Source organism: Falco biarmicus, chromosome 1 (assembly GCF_023638135.1).
Source record: "Falco biarmicus isolate bFalBia1 chromosome 1, bFalBia1.pri, whole genome shotgun sequence".
Lineage (NCBI taxonomy): Eukaryota > Metazoa > Chordata > Aves > Falconiformes > Falconidae > Falco > Falco biarmicus.
In genome coordinates this window covers 79,882,486-79,907,202 of record NC_079288.1, presented here as the reverse complement: position 1 = coordinate 79,907,202, position 24,717 = coordinate 79,882,486, and the positions used below count along the sequence as shown (strand labels likewise).

The following is a 24,717-nucleotide window of genomic DNA, read 5'->3' as shown; positions in this document are numbered from 1 at the left end:
GAAGAGGCAGGCGAGGGGCGGGGCCTCGGGCTGCCCCGCCCCCGCGGCCCCGCCCCTGCGCTCACACGCCGCCGTGCGCCGAACGCGGGCAGGGCTGGGGGGCACGGCGGCCGGTGCCGGGGGTGTCGCTGACGTTAGCGGCGAACCTGCCGCCAGCGGCGCCGCTCGCGGGACAGGGAGAAACGCCCGAAAAAAAAAAAAAAAGGGGGGGGGGGAAGAGGCGGGGGCGGGGGGCCTTTGTGTCAAATGTAGGTTGAGCGAAGTGCCTTATGACCGGGGGCTTGGAAGTCCCTCAGGCGGCAGGGCCGGAGCCGGGCCCGGGCAGCGCCGAGCTCTGAAGGGACCCGGTGCCGCCGTAGCCGCGCCCCCTCGGCGCGGCAGGAGCCGCCCGCCCAGGGCCCCGCCGAGCCGCTGCCCGGCCTGGCGTGCCCCCGGCCGCAGGGCGCTGCCGCTGCCCTTCGGTACCGGCCCGGGTCAGACCCGCAGCCTCTCCGCGCCGGGCAGGGCCGCTGGCAGTGCCTCCCTCCCTCCCAGGGTCCCTCCCGCGGCCGGGGCTGAAGGCGGGCGGAGCCCCGCTCCTACCGGCCCGGCTGCGCATGTGCGCGGGGGCGGTGGGGCCGGCCGGGGGGGCGCGGGCCTGCTTCACCGAACAGCGGCGGGCCGAGGGGGTGTCGGCCGGCCTCCGCCGCCGTCGCCGCCGCCCCCTCGCTGGTGAGGAAGCGGCCTTGAGCCGTGCCAGCCGCTGGCCCGCGCCGCAGCGCCCACTGTCCCCTCAGCGTCGGGCGGGTCTCGCACAGTTAGTGCTTGGGCTGTAAACAGGGACGCGCTGCTCGCTCCGGGCCGCGGGGAGCCCTGGTAGCCCCAGGTCCCGCTGCAAGGCAGGCGAGTAAGCGGGGCAGCGGGTGCTGAGGAGATGCCTCCGTGGCGCTGGCCAGGGGGGCTGGCAGGTGTTGGGGGCAAAACATGCCACCTGCGCCCCAGGTGTCACCAAATGAAGGGCCCTTGGGCGTCGCCATGCACCGCCCATGCGTGAGGAGTTTCCTGCAGCGAGCTCACGTTCCGAGCGGATTTCAGTTGCGTTTCTCCTTGCCATCAGGGCTGTAAGGCAGAGGAATGCTGGCATATGGCTGCAACTGAAGGGAAAGACGACTGCTATCATAGTGGAAAGTATGGCAAGACATGAATCAGAATGAAAAAGGCAATAGAAATGGGATGCCAGTGATGCTGTAAAAATGTGGCTGGCACATACATCCGTGACCCCTTCGAGTGTGCAGGCAGGAGAGGAAGACGGCAGTACTGTAAAAACATGCAGAGATTTAAAAGAATTGCTAAACTCTAAACAATAGTCAAACCTGCTGAAAAAAGAAACGGTGGAAAGCTGTCAGAAGTGCAGTCAGAGTTACTGCCAGCTTCCCAACCCTTGCCAGCATATTCAGCTGCCTTTCGTCATCTGGATACACAGAAGCCATCTACCAGAATAGCCTCCTCCTGGCATACAGGCTGAACAGGAAGAAGCTCAGCACCTTTCCTGTCCACACCATCCTATTTGTGCTGCTAACTTCGCATCCTTATCTCAGATAGCTGCTGCACAGCTGTTGCCTAAAACTGGTTGGTTTTAACATGAGCAAGTACTTTTATAATAGGCACATTTTAAGCTGTGCTGTGATCACACATTGGTAGGTACATCTTCAGGCCAAAAATGCTGAAGCCTGTAATCAGTCCTGCAGAATAGCACTTAAGCACACGAGTGGTTCCATTGATTTTAATTGAACTATTTGTGTAAGAGCTGTTCAGTGTTTAGGAGGGCTGCAGAATATTGTCCTGTGTGTTTGTTCCTTGGCAAAAGATGTCGGCTACAGTTTCCTTTAAAGAGAATAATGGCAGTTCAGATTGAAATAAGGATTATGCTTTACTCTTCTTAGAGGATTGCGGTAAAACTACGTATACGTCACACCTGATAATTTATTAGCCTGTATTCTGTTGCCTCAGATACGCAAGTGTAATCTGGCTCTTGAACATTGCTGAAACACAGATCACATTTTACTGCCATTTGGTCCAGGCATCAGGGATAAGACAAAATACAAGGCTATGAAGGAAGGAGCATTGTGATTGTAACTTAAGAGAATTTTATATTGGTTTGGAAAAAGTCTGACTCCATGAATTGCAAGGCAGAAGAGAATTTGGTGCATAGATTGCAACAGTGAAAAGATTACTGTAACATTTTCCACTTGCTGCTTGAACTGTTGAAATTCTGCTGCATGTGGGTGAGACAACAGAGCTTTCACTGTAAACCCATTGAAATCTATGACAGTTTTGCTGTTGACTTAACTGGAAGTAGGTTTAGACACTTTGACATCACTTTCTGTTATGAAATAGCATCCAACCATATATGCATAGGTCTGTGTTGTCCACACAGGAAAGAAGGTTCCCTTTGCCTGACCACATGCATAGGGCACATAGTAAAAAAAATGCAGAGATGTGCAGATAAGTCACCGTTGCTCTCTACTGTAGCCACAGCAATCTAGCAGTACCTCAGCTTTTCAGAGCACCTACATTTCTTTGTATATATGTTTAAATGTATCTTAAATCATTTTGTATATGCGCTGTGGAATCAGTCATGTGTCCAGAAAGGAAGATGGAGTGCTAGGTGTATAAATGAACCTGGGTGAAAATGGGATATGCTTGTATGAAAGGCCAGGCTTCAGGTATGGATTTACTGAGGCTCTGAAGGCCTGAAGGTTTTTCCACTCCTCCCCACCACAGCATGAACACACACTGTTTGCCTCTAGAAACACATGATTCCAAACAAGCAGAGCGCTGTGCAGGGGCAGTGCTTTGTCAGGGTGCGTAGCCCGTGCTGCGCACCCCACCAAGTGCTGCCTTCACCAGACACTCCTAGGCTCTGGGTCCAATCTGACTGCTGGGCTGAAGCTGCCCTCACCCGCCCCTGCACTCCTTGGGACCCAAACCCAGCACCTCTAACCACTCCTGGGGTAAAAGCCATCAGACTCAATGTGATTCCTCTTTCTGCTTTTAAATGTGGACAGAAGTATTTTGAAGACAGTTGTTTTAAGGTGATCAAGCACATTTTCACATTGATATTGTCACTTTCCAGGGCCCTGTGCTTCCACGCTTCCTTGCATGGAAGGGATGCTTTGGGAAGACAAGGGCCGCTGAAGCCAGCTGGACTGTGTGCGTGAGTAGGTTTCATGCAGCGCTGTTAAGGTCTGCAAAACAGGGACCAGTGCAATCAAAAAAGCCATCTGATTCTGTTCATGGTGGCTTTCAGCCTCAGAAGTCATAAACTAATAATTTTCTTGAACTATAAGCATGTGTGTAAACACATGCACCTCCCCACACACCACACACCCCCAACCCCACAGAGCCCCTGCAGATGAAATCTGGAGTAAATCCACATGCATTTAGGTAGGTATATGGGTTGGCTCACACCAAACAAGTGCTGACACACATTTACCTGCAGTGGCATCAAAGGAGCTTTCTGTACAGTGTGCAATGATGTGTTAGAGAGTGCCAAGTAGTTTTACCAAGATTATTTCTCCTAGAGTGAATTCAACTGAATCCTTCTCAGGAGGCACAATAAAAACTTTAAAAGACCTAGAATGAATCATTCTGGATCTGTGTTTATTGATGGTAGTGAACCAGGAGGACTAGCTTTGGTGGTGTCAGCGTGTGTGCAGAGGTATAAAATGGGTGTGAAAGAAGATCAACCGAATTACTTTGAGAACTGAAGGACAGGCTTTAAGATATACATGTGCTCAAAGGCTTTGCAGATTTGTGTCTCTAAATAGCTATTTTCTATTTCTATGAGCAAGCAGCAGGAGCAGCTGAGTGCTAAAGAAACAGCTGGCCTTCAATGATAAGGGGTAGCTGTCACTTTATCGCAAAATTTGAAAAACTTTATATTTAGAAGCAGAAGGGAGAACCATCAGCAGCCACACCCCAAAACCTGAAATGTTTGCAGTTTCTTCACTGCCTGCACTTTGTGATTGGTAGTGTTTACGTTTTTAAATGTTAAAACGCCTTTCTTTTCAAAAATCTGTCCTGTGGCATGACATGGCATGTGAGATCAGTGAGACCAGAACTGCTGACTGCCCTGAGCTGTGGTGAGGGCAGAGCTCTAAAGTTGAGGATCCATAATTCAAGGAACTTCATTCACTATTCCCCACATACAGCCTTAAAGAAATAATTAGGCCTTCCATGCTTTTCATGCTTTTCAGATTTGGCTCATTGCAGCTACTACATGTTTCTTTCTTCCATCTTTTAAAATTCCTTACTGTGTCTTATCACTATGTCCAGAAATAACCTTCTTCACTGTTCCTTGGAGTCCACCCCCCTGTTTCCTTGGTTGTTGCAAGGCTTGGGGTAATTAGCAAAGAGTTAGTTGTCTTCCCACATAGGAGGGGATCTGCACTCAGAGCTGGCACTGACGAGTTTCAGCTCTGTCTCAACATCTCAAATCCCATTTAATTTCTCATCTCACCTGTGATTCAGATAATTAACTCTGTTTCCTAGATGTAGAAACCAAAACACCTGAAAGTTGAACAGAAAGAAGTTTCAGAAGTAACAATTTTGTCAGTGCCCAAGCCCAGTTTCAGACACTCTGATTCTATCTGCCCTGCCAAATAAAGTAGGACCAAAACCCATTCTCCATCCCTGATCTCAGATGGCAGATATCACTGCAGCTGCTTGGCCCTGTGTCTCCTTTGGCCTGCTACTGGTGTACATGTGGCTTTTTGTCATCGCTTTATTTTATGTGTAGCTTGCTCTTAGCTGGGGTGGGCTTTTTAAGTTCCAAGGGCCTGAAGACGTGTGGCAGCCTGTCAGAGAGCTGCTTTCAGAGCCTGAAGCTGAGATTATGTGACAGGAAGGTATATGGAGTATTGGGGTTAAGTAGTTGCTGCTACAATGTTGAGGGACTCTAGTGTGGAGGAGTCAGGTCTATGTAGCCTCATCCAGTGTGCCTTCTGGATTGGTCCTCAACCTGTCATGCCCCTCAGTGTAGGCTCAGAGGGCAGTTTGTCCAAGGACCATGACAACAAAGAAACGGTATAGATACTGTGGGGTCCTATGGACCTGAGTGACACCCACACATTTGGGCTGGTGGGCTTTCGATGTGATACTAGCACACCAGTTGTTTACTGCACTGTTTCAATCACTGGCTTTCCCCAAACAATTGAATTTCTCCTGGTTTTGTTTGGGATTTAGTGAGGGTTTATGGAATGCTATGGAACAGACTTGCTTGAAAGTCAAATCTGAAAAAAAAATAGTACTCCAAACCGAATGCCAGTCCCTTGTAACGTTCATTTCTTGTTAATTGCTGTATTATGAAAGACGACATTTGTATCTTAACGTCCTTGAGAGTTTGGCTGCAGAGATCTTGAATGTCCCTCTCCGCCAGCGCTGCCCGATCAGCAAGACGTGCAGTACCCTGCCGCCAGGCCCTGCAGCCATTTCTGTGATCAGGCATGAAATTATTCTTAACTGGTTCAAGTGAGGCATGGATTGAAAAGCTTGGGAGACGCTGATTTTCTCCATCATCCTGCTCTGCCTCAACTCTATTTCACTTATCGTATGCCTGGCAATTTTGGATAGCATCGTCCAAAAAATCTTTTCTGATGCTGCCATGCTCAAAGCACTTTACAAAAGGCAATGGTATCACTGCTTTCATTTTTAGAAGACAAAAAAGAAACGAGACTTAGGGGAAACAACTGACCAGTGTCACTTAGCAAAGGCAGGAGAAGAGCTGGGAGAATAAGTAGGTGTCCCAGTCCCCAGTCTGGCATGTTTGTCATTATGATACACTGCAGAGGAAGGATTTATTATAAGATTTTTCATCTGAATCTCAGACATGTCATGGCCTCATTACATTCCCTCGGTGTAGGAAAGGGACCTTGTGTACATTTGTATTGCATTAAGCTTCCACAAAATACATAGAGTAGTGCAGTGCAAAGAGGCTTTGAAGAAACCATGACTCAGACCCACTTTGTGTTAGCGTGCTTTCGTGGGGCATAGGCATCTGCCTGAGGTCACTGCTTGAATGAGCTGATAAATTAAACATTTCTCCTTTGTCCAATAAAATTTGCAGTCAGGTCTTCCTGTTGGGTAACTTTGCTATAAGCACATCATATAGCATTAAAAGCATATTCTATCTTGCTGTGATCATCTTCTAAGCTGCTTTGATGCTTAGCACCACCATTGCAGTCCAGGACAGAGAGAGAAACAAAGCAGGGCTGTGCACACGTGCTAGCAAACGGAATTGAAACCAGTCTGCCTTTGGCAAATAGAATGTCCACTTTAAGAGGACAGGGAGGCAGCTGGGGGCTTTATGAATAAAATCAGTCAGTGGTAACACAGTCTCAATGGCATCTGTCCTCTGAACATAAAAAATTAACGTTTTCTTACCCAGCTTACCTTCTTCTGTATCTGTGAATCGTGTCTGCTGAGTTTATAGGAAGAAGCTCCAAGGAATTTGTATTGCTCCTTGGTCTGAAAATCCATCTAGATGTGGAAGAATGAGTTCATGCGTCCAATGGTAGAGGCCAATGGAGTAGTTAGCAGCCATTAATTTATACAATATTTATTACAGATGAGGAACCAAGAAAGAGAAAGTTATATTTACAAATTTAAGCATGGAAGATTGCTCACCTGGGTGCTTAGACATCCAAATCAACTGACTTGCAAGCTGATTTTGTAAATCAGATTTTGAGATGAGATGGAAATTAGAGGTGGACTCCTGATGTCTTTTCATACAGCCATTCTCTAGAAGCCAAGCTATGTGCGTACATATAAGGGAGAATAGACTTTGGTTTATCAAAATGGGTATCTATAACACATTTATAGGCCTACAGTAAGTATGTAAGAAAACTGTTGAGTTCTGTTTTCAGTAGGGAAAAATTAATGCCTAATGTGTCTGAGGCAAATCTACTACCAGCCGTAGGATTCTACTTGTGTTAGCTGTGATGGATCCAAGTGAATCTGTGACGGGAAGATCATATGTGCATCCCATATTGTACAGCAATGATAATACTCTGTATTTCTGTAGCATGACCAACTCACGCATTTTAGACTGCTTAGTCCAGATTTGCCAGTTCAGGCCACTAATAGATATTAGTAATCAGGTAAATAAAATGCTGTTCAGTTGAATGAGGAAGGAATCAGTATTGATCCTGAACCTCATACTGCTAGTATAGTTGGGCCAGTATTATCATGGCAGAGATAAGAGAGCTCGTACATCAATACACATGTTTGAGAGAAGATCAAAACAGCCCAGGAGGTAAATAACCTGGACAGTTGCCTGCAGGACCTAAAATTAGAGATCAGCGCAACGGCTTGGCAGGTGAATAGCCAGCAGATGCTGTCTTATCTCTCTATTTGCTTCAGAAGATTGGGTCTGACCCAAAACATGTTGAAATCAATTTGTATCTTCTTTATTTTGATGGGTTATGCACCAGGCTCTAATCAGTTGTGGGCCTAATTAAATGATTTTCCTTATTGCAAGCTAATTACTCCTATGGAGAAATGAAACTGAATGTTAAATGAGCACTCTAGAGGAACTGTATATGTAACGTATGGTTTAGAATAAAAAATTATGGGCTTGATTTCACACTGTCTTACACAGTCTGTTATTCCACATAAAGCAAGTACAATTTCCACTCCCTTTTACTGGTATAAGTATGGAAACCGAGTGAAGAATCAGGCAGAATGACTGTAACAAGCTCTCTTCCTTATGCAAAAAAAAGCTAGTGCAAGCAGGAAATTGTTGGCTTTCAGCATCCAAGAGAGGAAGAAGCAACGCATTTTAATTGCAGCAGGGAGGACAGATATCAGCAAAATGTTAGAATCGTAGAACCATAGAATCATTTCGGTTGGAAAAGACCTTTGAGATCATCAAGTCCAACTGTTAATGCAGGACTGCCAAGCCCACCGCTATACCATGTCCCTAAGCACCACATCTATGTGTTTTTTAAACACCTCCAGGGATGGTGACTCCACCACCTCCCTGGGCAGCCTGTTCCAATGCTTGATCACCCTTTCAGCAACGAAATGTGTCCCAATATCCAATCTAAACCTCCCCTGGCACAATTTGAGGCCATTTCCTCTTGTCCTATTGCTTGTTATCTCAAAGAAGAGACCGACCCCCACCTGCCTACAGCCTTCTGCCAGGTAGCTGTAGAGAGCAATAAGGTCCTCCTTAAGTCTCCTCCTCTCCGGACTAACACCCTCCCCCGCCCAGTTCCCCCAGCCACCCCCCATCAGCCTGGTTCCCCAGCCCCTGCCCCAGCCCTGCTGTCCATCTCTGGACACGCTCCGGCACCTCAATGTCCCTCTTGCAGTGAGGGGCCCAAAACTGAACCCAGGATTCCAGGTGTGGCCTCACCAGTGCCAGGTGCAGGGGGACAATCACCTCGTCTGATATTCTGACAGTGAGGACTGGGCTGTGTTACCTGGGGAGCCTTTGGCACCTCCAGCACGAGAAACCTGCAAGAGGGTTGGCTTCAGCCTTGGGCAGGGGATGGAGTACCCAGAGACCTCCTGGACCTCCCTTGCCAGTGCCTATTGGAGTTTTGCACCAATGTGGGGGAAAATGCAAGGTACAGGACAAAGACAAATTCAGTGCCGTCACCTTGTGGTGACAGGCCATTTGCTGCTCTTGAACAAATGGCAAAGGAGGTAAAGTAAAAATGTGAAATCTACAGTAATTAATTAGATAATGGGAAATCAATCATGCTAATGAGTATGTAAGTGTTGGCAGACTCTAGCTATCGCTGTGTGGATGATATTGATTTAGCGAATACTTTTTTCATGGATCATGTGTGGGAGGCTGCGTAGGTCTAGCCGACAATGATCGTGTGTGGTGCTTCCCATTAATACTTCCCAGCTAAATCTTCAAGCTGAGTGTTGATTTTGGTGCTTTGCTTGAGGCATTGAATTCCAGCAAAGGGTAGATCTTTGTTCAAGAACCCCAAAACACTTCTGTGATGGTCTGGAGGGGAAAAGGAATGGTGTCAAAAGGCACAACTTGCTGAAAGCAGCCTTGCATACAAAAAAAACCCCAACAAAATCACTCAGGTTGCTCTGTCTGGAGACCAGAATCTAAGATGCTGTAGCACATAGTGGTTAGGACCCAGCCTTGTGGGACGTACACAGCACCGTGTTTGCTAAATGTGTTGTCTGCTAAGTGTGGTGTCTGCAAAATGCAGAAATTACAAAGGGCAATCTTCATCCTCAGGCAGATGTTTACCATGCAAGTGTCATGTGGGGTGCCACGTCCTTCATGTTGATGCACCAATTTTAGCACTGGGAGAAAATTTCAGTAACAAGGTACAAGTGAGGTGGAAGAAGCTGGGGGGCGGGACGGAGAATTTGACTTGGTTTATTTGTTTTCCTTCCAGCTTTCCACAGGTCTGGTTTTTTGCCTTGTACTTGGCTCTGTGTCTCTGATCCTGTCTGTCCTGTTTTTGTTCGCCTTCCTTTGTTGCTGATGGTTTCATGCTGTTTCTATTCCTCTCCTTTCGTGTGACACAGATTCTCTGCCTGAGCCACGTCCAAGGTGTGGGACTCCCTGCAGTTACGGCACAGAGACTCAGTGCTGAGGACACAAACTTCCTGCTTTGCTGACAATGTCTGCATTGTGTAAGTGAGTGTATGTTTTACCAGCCCACAGAAAAGAAGTTTCAGGGCATTACTTAATGAATTCCCCTTTTTCTAACTTGTCAGGACACTGGCAGCTCTTCATCTCTTCTTCATTGTTGCTGGGCTCTTGGTATCTATAGGAGACCCCACTAGTCTAGATGATCTACACACAGGGAGAGAGCTTTTTTTTTTTTTTTTAATGCGAAGACCTTACAGTCAACATGAAAAAAGCAGACAAAGGTATGAGAAAATTGTTATGACTAAATCTTCCCTATCCAGAGGGAAGTAGAGGCATAGAGAAATCCCAGATCTCACTACCAGCAGTAATGAGATACCTATAGTAACTCGAGTCTATTTCAGGGCTTTCACCACAAAATGGTTCTCCTTCTCCCCACAGGGAGCAATGTAACACAAGCATGATTTTCACTTTTGCTTCCCATTCAGATGTGTTAAGGATGGTGGAAGGTAGACCCATATCAGGTGACTGCCATGACAGCACTAGGACAGGGCATTTCACCACTCACTCGTGCACGTGGGAATGTCTAAGTCATACCAAGTCACCCTGTCACCTTTCCGTTTTTGAATTAAATGATGAGGGTTGTTTAAAAGCATTACGTATATTGGCAGTTATCCCGGAGGGTGACATTAGTGGAAGTATAATCCTGTACATAAAAAAGACAGCTGTAATGTTCAGAGGTGCACTGATGAGACTTAAAGCGTTAACTTCTAATGAACATCCATCTGTAGTTTGAAGGCACCTCTGATCTACAGCTGGAAGGGATTGTAATTAACATCCGGACTCCCATGAACTCAGAAAGTCCCTGAAGACAGGTAAACTCTGAATGCTGAGCAACACTATTGCTTACTTCCGAAATGCTATCAGAAACGACTCTATAAATAGGAAAGAATGAAGGCTGACACAACCCATACCAAAGGTGGCTTTTGTCGAGACTCGGGTAGCTGGGACCGGTGCCCAAAGAAGGCTGGGGCAGGACCTTGCGCAAAGCAGCAGATCTTGCACCCAAGGGGAAAGTGTTGGCACTGGGGTGCTTTGGCCCTACCGTGTGGGTCAGCGGTGGGGGAATCGGTTGTGTCTGGTGGGGGAGAAAATTCCCGGGAGATGGCAGGTTCTTGGTCCACCCCAACTCATTCCACTGTGACTGGCTGAAGACAAAACTGTAAGTCTATCTTGACATCAGGTAGAACCCCCCTATTTTATGACTCATTCTTCTGTTCACAGGCTTGCCTTCGCTTCCCAAATTAAGATAGATGCTTTACACTTGACAGGCAGTATGATGGCTTAATGAAGAGGTCAAAGGTAATACCTCTGCATGACCTCTGCTTTCATTGTCTGTACCTTTGACATCTAGTCAAACACATTAAATTATGCAAAATGCACATATCTGGGCTCTTTGTAGAGTATGTTTATTTTTTAAAAGCTTTGCTTACCTGTGGAGTCTACTATTTATTGTATGATGCTTTTTGCCACTTAGGCACTATGCTTAATCAGATTTGTAAATTAATTCTCTCCTGGGGTTTCTCTTTGTGTTTTCAGAAAGCATAAAAAGTGTTCATGACACACTTCAATACACACACTGCTTACATTAGTCATCCTCTCAGCATAATAGTTTTATGGAGAACACTTTAGGTTAAAAAAACCACAAAACACATTTCCTTTAATCTAATTTCTTTCCCCCACTTTTGATCCCTAGAGTTATGTTACATGTTAGTAAACAGCTACGTGACACGCAAAGGCTGTAATTGTGATTTTTGTTTTTATTTTCTGGAGGAAAAGAGCTACTGTTTACATCTTGAAATATCTATTATTACTTTTGTGATATATTCAACTGAAAACATTTTCATACAGGAACTTTGCCGCCTTCTGACAGCTGGAACGAGGGTTGCAAAAATGAGCGCTGCTGAATTACAGCATGCCTTCCACCTGCTTGCCATTTCCCCAGCTCAGCAGTTCCAGCCCAGGTAGGACCGAAGCTGAATGGGAACGACCAGCCTTGATGGGGAGCACCAAACTCACCACTGTCACTCACACCTACCATGCGTCTTCCTTGTCACAGATGTTCAAAACACCTCCTAGTCAACAAAACACTTCTGTGGCAAACATTGCAATGCAGGAAGGGATTTGAAAATGTTGCTGACATTGGTGAGGAAGAGAAAGTGGTCAGCAAGCACTGCAGTGCCCTTTAGAGAGAGGAGGGCTTTCCAGCAAGAGCCAGGGGATTTCTAGACATGTTTTTGCCCAGACCACTTCTTCTCTTTCAGCCTTCCTTTTTCCATGGATCTGTGCCTGCCTCAGAGCTGTGGGATAACCAGACCTCCAAAGACTTCACCCAGTCTGCACCAGTGCAGGCACTTGCAACTGCAATAAATGTGTGTAACTGACCCTCAGCAAGAAGCTGGAGGGCAGCTATGCCCGTGCTGTTGCTGCCCTGCTTCTGAGTGCAGCAGTCACTGCCCATCCCACTGCTTTCACCATGGCTGGCAGGGCGCGTTTGTGTTCCTGGGACACCTGGAGGGGCTGAGCTCATCCCACCAGAGCAGCTGCTCTTTCCTCTTCCTCCTGGTTTCACATGTTTGCTTGCAAATATTCTCCTCCTTGCCAGTTGGTTCACAGCACGTGAGATAATCCCTTCCACATTTTGGGGAATGGAAAAGGCATCCAAAGAAACACACCTGCAGGGTGGGGTGGGCTGGTGGCGAGTGGAGCCTGTCACAGGGTCCCTCTCCCCACCGCTGCTAGCAGGCAATGCTGCAGCTCATGGTAACAGTGCTTATGGAGCCTCTTTTTTCCCCAATTCCCATAACACAAAAGCCTGTACATGTCTTTAGTTTCTCTTTTGCTCTTTAATTGCTCAAACGTCTGTATTTTTACCTTTCCCATGTGTGTGACATGGAGGAAGGAGGATTCCCCAATTCTGGCGAGTTCTGGGAAAAAGTGCCACAATTTTCGGCCAGATGCCAAGAAACCCTTGTCATTCACAGGCACAGCCCGCATTCGTTTCCTTAGCAGCTCCTTTGTTTGCGAGCACATCGTCAAGGTCACAGGGAAAGGAGAGGTTCATCAGGCACTGTTGGCCAGGCTTGCAAGCAGCTTTGAATTTGGGGACAAAATCATAAACCATGGAAGACTGATTCTGGCAGCGGAGCATGGGCAGGACTTTCTCTCTGCTGCCTGTGCTGCTGCCATTACATCAGACTGCTCGTGTCCTGTAGGTTAGTACGGTTTCCATTTCATATGTGGGGGAAAAAAGTGCTAAAATAGCAGTTTGAAAGGCAGGACCATGGTGAGGACCTGAATACCTTCCTCCTGAGAAGTACCCTTGGCCTGGCAGAGCCGTTCTGCCTGTGGGGTGGCTGCACCAGTTTGTCCTGAATGAGGACCTGCTGCCTGCCCAGTCCCAGCTCGGCCCCAGCCTCCCTCTCCATCCCACGCAGGGAGCAGAACGTGCGGGTGGTGTCTCTGTGGCTTTCCAGTCCCTGCTTGATCCAAGAGGATGTTTGGTTCCTGCAAAGGAAAACACAGTTGGATGTCATGCTAGAGGGAAAAAAACCAGATATACACGGGGCCAAGCTGGGATCTTTTACGAGTGTATGCAGGGGTTTCATCAGGGCTTAACCTGGCTCATCAAACCAAATGCTAATTTTGTCCATCACTAGTGAACAAGCTCAGGGATCAAACACAGGGGCAAGAAGCTGCTCAGTTTGCTCACGACGTGGTGTGTCACGACGTGGTGTGTCACGATGTGGTGTGTCACGTGAGGCAGTCCCAGCTGGATTGAGTGTCAGTTACCCTGTGATGAAAATGGAGTGCTGACACTGACCATGTAGAGCTCAGGGAATGGAAAAATGTGATATTAATTCTAGGGATACTACACAGTCCTAGTGATCTGCCACTGAGTGGTGCCACATGGCTTCACTGCGTGATGCTCGTCCGGCACATTTGTCGCTCCAATGAAACTTTGCTCCTCCAAAATACCACATACACTGAAGTGGTACAGCTCGTCCTATATGGCTGTGAGAACTGGAAATTCATGGTAGCATGAGGTTGATCACAGAGATGTGGTTTTTAGGTGGGGAGGGACTTACCATCCCCTCCTGATGGTGGCCTTGGGAGTGACATAGAGAATTGTGCACCAGAGCATCTCGACTCCACTGGGCTCATGAATCCTCCTGTTGTCACTTGCTGTACCTGTATCTATTGCAGAGTGGCTAATAGTGCCCATTTCGGCCTGAGATCGTTCCATTGCCTTTTGCTTTCCCCTTACAATATTACAAATAGCAAACATTTTTGGCCGTGTACTTTTTTTTTTAATTGAAATATTTCTCATTAAAAAAGCTTTCTAAGTCTGGTTACTGTTTTCCCTTACTGGGAATATTCATTCAGCAATTACCTTTGCCAAAGATGATGTAGTGCAAGCAGGTGTTACAGCCTTACTTTCAGCGGTATGGAAAATACATTTCATTTCTGACAGCGATCCTGCTGCTTCAGTGGAAGGCTACCCCATGCAGAGATAGGCTGGTTAGATCAAACTGTACTAATTGCAGAGTGATTTGGAAATCTGTTCCACTTGCAAACAGAATGAATCCAACACTTTGTAACATTGAATCAACAAAGGTCACATTTCATAAATATTACAGAGCAATTTTCATAGATAATGCAGCAGGCTAGTTAATGATTAGAGCAGTAATCTCCTGACGTAAAGCCACGATGAATAAAGGACGTATTTTTACTGCTTCTGTTATTATTTCCTCAGGGATCTTAACCAAAGGCAGAAGAAATTATTAGGGTCTTTGAAATCTACCCCATCAAACTATAGCTGTTCTTCCCAATGGCTTTTGGGTTAGAAACTAGAAAATTTAAGAGATTTTAGAATATCTGTCAGATTCTTGATGGGAAAGTAAGTGTGTTGGTTTCAATCCAGTTCTACTGGATTCTGTGATTAAAAGAACAGCCTCGATAACTGGTGGGAATTGGCAGAGCTCAGGCTAAGCAGGGATGCAATTCCCCCTCTTGTTCCAGCTGCTGGACCTGCTGGATCAGGGCAGAAAATTTTGGTAAAGATCTAGTTCTGCTCCTAGGACTGACCCCCGAGACAGGCACCTCGCCTGAGACGGGGTCTGGCACCATTTCTGAGATGGAAAGGTATCCGAGCTACCTGAGCAGTGATTTTGTAGTCTGTGGGATTAGCCCTGCAGGGAGGCAGTATTGTACATACTATATCTAAGAGAAGGTGTTGGAATGAATCCTGACATTACTCAGAGGCGTAAAACCAGAAATCTTGGGCCCATGTACAGACAGAGGACTTAAAACCAGAGGATGCAATTTCCCAGGATTTAATTAGGCATGTTTTATATCCAATAACTGCGCACACATAGACAATCCATATTTCTCAGTAGGGTTTTATCTGCTGTGAGCCATTTGTGTCTGGATTTGATGGGCTAGACAATCCTGATATAAAACTGTGGGACAACTGTGATCCAACAGTGCTTATGGGTGGAGGGCTTGGGAATCAGCAAAATTCCAGCAGGCATTTTATATACCCTTTCTCCAGAAGAAACCCCCAGGGGATGGAAAGTGACCAGTGTCACTCTGTAATGCATTATTGAGAGAAACAAAATGTAAAGCCCATTATGGAACATGCAACAATTTCCAGGCACTTGAATCAAGGGGTGGAATCAGTTACATCTCCATTTGGGAAAACTGATGAGATGAAACGTGAATTGTCCACACATGACACCTTTTGGACATTTCAGGGTTTAATTTTCAATTTTTAGATGCTCATGCTTTGAGACTGTTCAGAACCTAGATCTCAAAATGTAATTCCTTGAAAATCTAATGCAATTCAGGTGAAAAAAAAAAAACGAAACCAGCAAAATCCAAACATTCATGCAAGCAGCAGCCCAACTAAACATAGCACAACCCGAATTGTGAAAACCAGCCCAAAGCGGCATCAACACCAGAATCAGCAGAAACTTGGAAGGCTTTTCCCACAGCCTGACACGGGGGACCCCGACAGGCAGAGGTTCGCAGGGTCACTGCTCCCTGCTGGGCTCACCCTGCCTGCAGCCAGTGCTTTCTCCAGCCCTGCCTCCATCCCAGCTGGAATGGGCTGGAGAAAAATAACTGGAAGTTTCTTGTCAGAGCAGATGCGTGGCACAGCCAGTTGACAAACGAGTGAAAGAAAACAAAATATCACACTGTCGTTTAAAAATAGCTTCCGTAAAAATACCACGGGCAGTGCTTTTACCAGGCAGAGATTGGCGACTGATTCAGGAGGGTTATCAGCATACCTGGCGCTGGATAAAACCCGATCTCTTTGCGAGGCATTCTTCCTTGGTCAGACAGATTGTGGGACTGCGGTGAATGCCTGAGAAACTCTAGAAGTTTTCTGATAATGCAGCAGTCTGAAGCAAGGGGTTTCTGCTCCTCACCTGCAATGCAACTTTAGAAAAGCTCCATGTGGTCTGACACTGCAAAGTGGCATTCTTGGAGTTTGGTGAGAGCGGGCAGTTAGCAGGCAGCAGAGCAGGGTGTAGATGTTATTCCTCTCCCGTACCCATTCCCTGTTCGTGTCAAATGCAAGCTGGCTTGGTCCTCGGACAAAGTGGGGTAAGCAACCCTGTGCAAGGGTGATCCTATCCTGTAAATTAGAAGTAAAAGCACTTGTAAAGGCTAGGCACCATTAAAGAGGTTTGGAGACTTCCGTAAGTGATGTCTGTGCCTTGTAGTCACTCCCTGAAGTGATATATTTTGATCACAGACTTTACCATGCAATTTTGGGAAGTTGATCCATTGAGTGTTCTTGCGGGGTCATCAGTGTCATTTTTAAAGCACAGCATACGTGTGCAACGGTTTTCCAATAGCAAAGTTCAAATTGCATGACCCAAGATTTAGAATCATTGTGACTTTTAACATTCCTTCTGGTCTTCAGCCTCTTAATTCTGCTTATACAATGAATTCAGGTGTTAAAATGAATGTATTCATTTTATTTTGCTCTGTTTATTATAAAGTGCTTAAAGCATCATTTAGTTTGCAGCTGTTATTTGGATCTATTTGCATTATTCCAATTATTTCACCCAATAGGGGAATTAATATTCACTAGCTGAACAAAATTGAGCAATGAACCAAAAAACACCAATTTGATTAAGGGACTCTTGAACATATTTCAAGACAAAAGGAGAAATGGATGGAAAGAGAGAAAGAGCACATCCCAAGCTCTTCTGTGATGGCATCATTTGTTGGTTCACTGCAGTCCCCTAAGACCTACTTTGACCCATCAGTCACCTAAAACTTCATAGCTGGAGACACTGCTGAAATCCAGAGGCTTGAAGCTCTGTCAGTACTGAAAAAAAGTATGTTAGAAGTAAAGCGACTGGACAAGTAGCTTTGCTAGAGCAAGTGCCATTCTCATGACCCTAAGATTAAAGATCTTTCCTGTTTTTATGTAGTATATCCTGCCTGTTTTTTACACGTGACTGCATTAGCAAAGCACATAGTGATGAAAATACGTGCAAAAACATAAAAAGAGACAAATCAGGCAACACAGTGACCTATCCCAAAGCAGGGAAACCCCAAGTTGGGGCTGCCCTCGCAGCCGACACCTACCCACAACCGTGTGTGTCCTCTGATGGTCGGTTCACATCATGTACAGCGCACTCTGAAGGACAGAGTCCCTGCCTCCCCACTCAGGATTCAGGACACAGGATCTGCTGGCTTGCCAAAGCTTCACAAAGTGGCCGCTTGGCTGGGAACACCCTGAGAGCACGGCAGCGCCCTGCTCCTGGGGTACAGCTGCTTACAGTCGTGTTGTGCAGCAAGTAGGGGGAGGCAGGAGCCCCGTTTTGGGTCTCCTTTGTAGGAGCACACATCTGCACGAGGCCATCTTGCACCTTTCCCTTTCACTCCCTGTGCCCCATCCCCAGCATCCCACCCATGCAGCATTCCCACTGCTCCTGCTCTTCTAGGCTTTCTTCAAAACGCTTCCTTGGGCGATTCTCTAACCTCCAGGGAGAGCTGCATGTCAGAGATTTCCCTTCCTGCACAATGTCCATTCCCTGGTGGGATCCACATGGGTCACTTCTGGGGACAGTGACAGATCCATCACACCACTGGGTTTCCTGCTGTCCCATCTCGAGGCCAATTTAATCATAAGGGGCTATTTGGGATTGTTTTTTTACTGAAGGAATGAGTTACTGTTCTTCAAGCTGAGGGGACAGCAAGTGACACTCAAGACCTTTCACTCCCAGATCTGTTGTTGCTGCTCCTGGTACGGCCTGGAAGGGAAACCAGCTGCCCCCAGCTCACCCAGTAACCATGAACAGCAAAGGTGGGAAACTAAAACTTCCGCAGCACAGCCTGTTGCCACATCTACTCAGCCTGGACCAGTGACTGACCATTTGCCGCCAGCATCCCCCACAGGAAGGATAATAATGCATGTTGTCAAAAGGCCTTTTAGCAATATCAGGATACGCTGTCCCAAGGGGAGGAGGCTACGTACCAAGCCTTAAGCTGTTCCAGGCTTCAGAGAACAGCAGTCAGCAAAATAAATGTGGCTGCACTGGGACGCGTTGTTTTCAAAGCCCTGTGTGACAGCACCAAGTGGCATCAATCAGAATAACCTGTCACAGACCGTGTGCCTCCATGGCCATTTCTCCATCCCAGCTCAGACTCTCTGAGGCAGTGGTTGCACTAGAAAGAAGGCGAAGAAGTAGTAACGCAGGAGATGGGGAGATGGCAAAAAAGCACTGATGCTGGAAAACACCATTGAAATGCATCCCACTAGAAAGCTGTGCCGAGGCTGTGTTACGGCAGGAACACGAGGGGCTGTCCTGCTTCCTGAGACCCCAGAACAGGCTCCGAGAGCTGCTTTCTTTAGCATCAATTTCAGAGCCAACATTTTGGCTTTTCTGTATGAAGAAGTGGAGAACTTTGCCCTGATGTGCACCTCCTGCAGTCCCAGGGTGTCCAAACTTCCTCTAAAATAGTCTGCAGGATTTAGAGCAGCTTTTAGTTAAAGCTCAGCCCGTCCCCAGGGAACCCGTGGAGCGAGGCCAGTGGCACATCCTCCTGGAAGCAGGACACTCCCTGCTGCTAAATACTTCACATTCCTGCCAGACACCAATCAAGACTCAAAGACGAACTGGAAACCTGACCAGGAGGTTACTCAGTTACATTTGCCTTGGGGAACATTTCTGACTAGCAGCAAGTAAAGTCAAAACCTCAGTCCAGACCTCACCTCCAGATCCAAGCTGTATCCTGACCAGCCTCAACAGCCTAAATGTGGGGTGTCACAACCTGGGATCTCTGCCCGCTTTGGACACTTACCCTTTTGCTTGATATCCCAGGTGTTGAGCTATTGCCACCTGTGGTATTTGAAGACACTTTCACTAATTTATCATCTCCAGGCTTCTGTCGTGGTGCTGTCATTCTCTCAGAAGGTTTCTGCCTGTCTTTGTTTAAGGAACTCATTGCAAGACACGTCTCATCAGGGTTGTCTTAAAAGATAGGCAGGTGTTGATGTCTTTTCACCTTCCAGTTTGGGTGAAGTCAACATGCTCATTCTCCTTCAGTGTGTGAGCGGGTGAGGAGAGAAAAACAGCTTGGCTTGGGCTTACCACCACTGAATGGCTTCTAGGCACTGTGCTATGATAACTAAACAACCCTGCCCACATCCTATGGGGCTAATAAGTATTTTCCATATATGAAATCAAGATACTAAGAGTAGATTTTGTAGAGTGAAGTGCCAACATGTCCTACTGAGAACAAAAGAGTTTGCTGAAAAATCAAGCCAAAAGTAATGTGCCCATGAAAATGAGGTTCAGTACGGGCTGGGATTGGGGTGCCAGAGCTTGTAGCTGCTACCCCAGTCCCGCTGCTCTAGCACTTGGGGGTCAGCGGCTGAGATTAACTTTATTTTTGGAAGGAAGAACTCCTGTTCTTAGCTGTACTCGAGCATCAGGAAAACTGCTTCATAAATTTATTTTGTTTTCCCCGTCTCGCTCCTCATTGACTTGTTCCCACACTTTTTGGCAGCCTCTAGCACCAGGCCAATGTGCTGCTTCTGTGCAGAGATAACCTTGTGTGAGAGAAGCTTAGGCAGAAGGAATAACAAAAATCCAAGATCCATATTTTAAGAATTATTGAAATAGTTTCTGGTATACTTATTTCTTAGGACAAGAAATTTTTGTATATATCAAAACCAAAAGAAAACCCTGAGGTGTTGAATTTCCCCTTTCTATCATCATAGTTATTAAAAAGGAGGTACCACTTGCCATCTGCTTGTGATGACACTACACCCAGGTGGTCTTTCCACCTGTCCCTGAGTTTGTCCTGGGGTGCTGCTGTGCTTTGCTCATTACTGCTAATGTTGCCCTTCTGCCAGGTTAGGGGAAGATGCAGCAACCCAAAGTTTTTCAAATCCAGGTTTCAGGAAGAAATGAGAGACATGTATCTGTCCAGTCTGTTGGGGGAAAGAATGAAGAATAAATTGTTCTAGTGACATGCAGTTGCTGGCTATTAATTCCTTTGAGGATTTTGTATTGCTTCCGAAGCAAATATAAGATTAACTGTTGGAGTAACAGAGTAGTATAGGATACAGATCTAGGGGTTCTTGTAACGGAGATGTTATTCACTTAACCAATGCAAAGCAAAACTACTTACAGCTGTAATTTTGTGTTTGCGTGCTCACCATGATGTCTAGCTGCCCAGTAGCCCCCCAGTACAACCTGAGAAGGCAGGGATGCTGCTTTTGTGGGCCAATCCCCCAGCCCCCCCCCCCCCCCCCCCTGCCCCATACCCCCCCCTACTTGAGCAGGTGCCTTGTGAGAGTATCAGCCCTTTTGGTGCAATCACTTGTCAACATGCAGAGGTGAGCAGAGCAAAAAGCAGCCCGGCTGTGAGAAGGCAAGTGGAAAATAGGTCTCAAGTCACCTGAAACCTTCCTGGTGATTCACCCAGCTGCAGGGGCTGCCCAGCCCAGCTGCACCAGTCAGCGGTGGTGCTTGGAAGAAATGCTGCTGCCGTAAGAATGCCACTATTTTGTAAAAGCATTTTCGGGACCTTCCAGTGCCAGATATCCAGACGTGCTAATGCAAAATGCATTAACCCAAGCAGCAGGAGCTCCGGGGCTGCTGGCGCCACTGAGTTCCACTCATTTCATCTTTATTATAAATACTGCATTGTTGTCTCATTCTTTTCTCTCATCCTCTCTTTAGAAAAGAATTATAAGGCTCTAGTCGACTGGTCCCTTTGACTTAATACAGTTGTTAAACCACAGGCAGTAAATACCTCTTTCAATTGTTTAAGGCGGATGTATTTATTTCATTGGAACAACTGAATTAAATCTCTATGAGCTAAAGAATCCCCCCTTGCACGGCAGCTCTGCTTGTCTACCTCTGAGCTGAATGCAAAAGCAACTCCTCAACCTGCCGTATGAAATCAGCCCACCTTCAGGCTTGGTCCCCACCTCAGCTTAGCTTTTGTGGTTCAAGAAATATTCCAGCCCCAAAAATATAAACAGTGTTCTTTCACCAGGCGTATCTCAGCTGACAAATGCTAATTGTTATGCAAACTATCCCGAAGATGAGCTCTTCTCCCAGGACTGAAGGGCAGCCCCCTCCCAAATGGAAGGGCAGCTGTTCAAACAGTGCGGGATGCTCTGCCCGGCTGCCGGAGCAGGGGGAATGCCGAGCAGTGGGCGCTGAGCTGGAGCTGTGCCATACCACCACGGTTAACACCCCCACTTTTGTGGAAAAAAACCTCTGCGACACAGCTGGAGAACTTTCACCGACCTCATGCCATCAGGAAAACAATTCTGTTTCAGCAGAAACCAGATATAAAAATTGTTTCTTCGGGCTCATGCAGTCGGACGCTTCCCCCCTGCAACTGGGGGAAATTAATTCCGGTCGTTGGGGAAGGATTGGGGTGGGAGAGCGATGCTCTGCCAGCCCAGAGGATTTGGCAGGCACCAGGGATGGTGAAAATGCCGTGCGAGCCTTGTTCTTACCTGGAGGCGGGTCAGTGCTCAGGGCGGGTGATGCTGCTGGGCCGTGGCTCCCACTGGAGTCCCATGGGGAGCTGGCACCCAGCTCCCCTTGCTTGGGAAAGGCACGTTTGTGCTCGATTGATGCTGCTTATAGCTCAACTGTAGGCAGCAGCTCAAGGGAAATTTGAACATGCTATCAGCGCATTTTTCCTTCCAGTCCTGTTTAGTTGCTGCTCTTTCCCTGCTCAGCAGCTCTCGGTGCAGGGCTGGGCTCCCAGCGCAGGGTCCTTGGCATCGCTCTGAAGCATGGGAGTCACCCCAGAGGGGCAGAGCAACTCACCATGGTGGCTTTTAAAAACCATCCTGATGGGGCCAGTGGGAATCTGCGTAAGTCTTGTTCTTTGCCTGCACTTGCTCAGCCCTCAGAGAGCACAGCCTTGGCGAGAAGGAGGTGGCTTAGTGGTGCAGGACAGCTCCAGGAGAGCAGCTCCCACTTTCTGATCTTATACTGAGTCTGTCAGACCACGCTGGCTGCAGACAAAATTTACATTTCAAGCCCTGTATGAGACATGCATAGAGACCACTGGTGGGTGTTGCTGAATTCTATCTGTATCAGCCACATCATTGATCTTCCGGGGTGAAAACCACCTTTCTTGCCATCAGAAAACATGGAAAAATGTGTCTTTCCTGGAGGTGACCTAGGATGATTTAAAGGGGTGGCTGTGCTTCTTGATGAACACACAGAGAGCTACTTCTGTATGTGGTCGTGCTGAATTTCTGAGCACTGGGTTTAACCAGGGCTTCATGCCATCCTTTTAATCCTTGAAACTGGTTTTGGAGGTCTTTATGTTTGGGTTTGGGTTGCTTTTTTCATTTTTAAGACAGCCTTGTGTTACTGCAGCAGGGAACTTTGGGGTGTTTTGATTTTGTTTTGTTTTTTTAAATAAAGTGCTTTATCCCACCTATACCTGCATAGTGTTCACCTGTATAAGAAGGACATCATCAGTCTTAGTGCATTTTGAGATGAAAATACATAGAAAGGGAGAATGGAGGAAGGACTACAATTTGAAGATTCAGGCAATGAGGAAAAGTTTTCAATGATTCTTATATTCTTGACATTTAATAGCAACATTTTCATTGATTTCAGTAGCAGCAGGCCTACAGTATACTTAAAAAGGAAAAAAAAAATGGCATTTGACCCAACAAATGTGTTCCAACCTCACATCTCCTTCCCTGCTTTTGCATCAGTTCCCAGTATCTGACTGAGCAAACCAGCCATGTGCTATCTCCACGCTCCACTTTCCCCTTCAACAGCTCTGTCTGGCAACTTATTTTACACAATATGGTAAAACTGCCTCCCCAAAGGGCCACAGAGGCATGGATTCGGTTGCCAGGGAAGGCCACTGATTCCTCTCAGCAAGGGCACTTGGCTCAGCTCACGGTGTCCCTGGTTGTTTTCGTCTGAGACTGAGCTGATAAGGGGATTTCCTTTCAAGTGGAAAAGCATAAACTGTATTTATATGCAGATAATTTCTTATTTGTTGGGTTTAGCATAACAGGGTGAATTTCTGGCCTGTCTCTCCAGCACTTTCTGACCACATGAAACATATTCACAATTGTCTGGGTGGGAGATGTTTTGCCAGAAGCTGGAGAGATGCCACAGTACAGCTGGCTGTGGAAGTCAGAGGTAGAAAGACATGACCCGTCACCTTCACTCTGATTCTTCTATAAGGAGGTAACGTAGACCACAACACCTGCCTAGCATTTGCTAACATGTTTGTTACAGGTCCTTATGCCACTGCCCCATCATTTTATCTGGGTAAACTATATATATTTTAATCAAAAGTTTTGAAAAAGAAACCCTTGAAGCATAGCTAATGCCTTCTGAGCCACCTGCAGGACTTAGTCATTTTGCAGGCAAGTAGGACCAGGTTCAGCTGAGGAGCAGGAGAGACTGAATTACATATGTAGCAGAGGAAGGATTTGCTGGAAAAGCTGGTAGAAGATTATCAAACTATGCACACCCAGGAGGAGGGAAATATCAAACCAGCAGTAATTCATGTACATCTGGGAAACCTACCCCATTCCTCACTGCAGGGGTTTCAAGGTTCACAGCAAACTGATAATTATTAGTCTTTTCTGTACCACTTTACAGTTGCAAAGCACCTCAGGATCCCTCCCTGCAGGAATTCTTCATTTTTATTATTTTATCTGGGGGTTTTATATTGCAATCACTTTAGTGACTCCCATGGGAGTATGCTTTTGAGGTTTAAAGATTAAGCTTTTTAAAAATGCATATTCTTCTAATGTTATACATCTGGTTTTCTTTAAAAGTAATGTTACTCATTTTAGAAATCTTTATTTACAGGGTCCTTTATAACAGGTCCATCTAACTCTTAGGCTGTGGATGTTACGAGCAGCTCCACCTGAGCCACAGTGCTTTCAAACCTCTGGACTCTTCCAGTTTCACCCTCCTAGGAACTCTTGTGTGACGGATCAACGTACATGAAGGTTTTGCAGAGGAACTTCTTAAAGTCACCTTTGCTTTATGCTCATAAAGTCCAACAAATAATAAAAACATTTCTGAAAACCAATAAATACCTGAATGCCTTTCCCTTTCCGGGAGTACTTGCTGCTTCTTGAGTCCTTGGGGGTTTGGACCGGTGTCTTTCAAGAAACGGCATGTAGCTGTGGCTCACCTGCCTCCACGCAGTCTTCTGGTTGTAGACAAAGTTTTTTCATTTTGGGGGTGCTGTTTGCCCCCCTCTGCAGTAGGATCTGATACCTTTATTTCTCTCAGCTTTGAGATTTTCGGTTCTTTTTTTCCAAGCAGAAGAGACACATGAAAAGCCAAGTGCTCAGAGGACAGTGCTGAGGGTCCTGGATGCCTTGAGCTGGAGCTGAGATCATTCTTCTGGTGTGAAACATCCATTAATCAGCATTGAAAGTTAAAATTAATGTAAGCAGAGTTGAGATTTCAAATTGAATTTCTGCAGACATAGGCAGGTCCCCCAGGCCATGTGTGTGTGTACATGTAACAAACACATGCATATGTACTTGT

At 46.5% G+C, this 24,717-nt stretch overlaps 1 long non-coding RNA gene across 2 annotated transcripts; it reads left to right on the top strand.

The window, feature by feature from the left end:
- The first annotated feature begins 92 nt into the window (after positions 1 to 92).
- On the top strand, positions 93 to 24,652 carry LOC130149739 (uncharacterized). 2 transcript variants are annotated; one of them, XR_008821997.1, is made up of 5 exons: positions 93 to 1,676; positions 9,547 to 9,654; positions 11,522 to 11,634; positions 23,242 to 23,391; positions 24,025 to 24,652. It is a non-coding gene; the product is annotated as an uncharacterized LOC130149739 (long non-coding RNA). The 2 variants fall into 2 exon arrangements; XR_008821998.1 differs by lacking the exons at positions 23,242 to 23,391; positions 24,025 to 24,652 and adding an exon at positions 11,935 to 12,005.
- Positions 24,653 to 24,717: the final 65 nt, after the last annotated feature.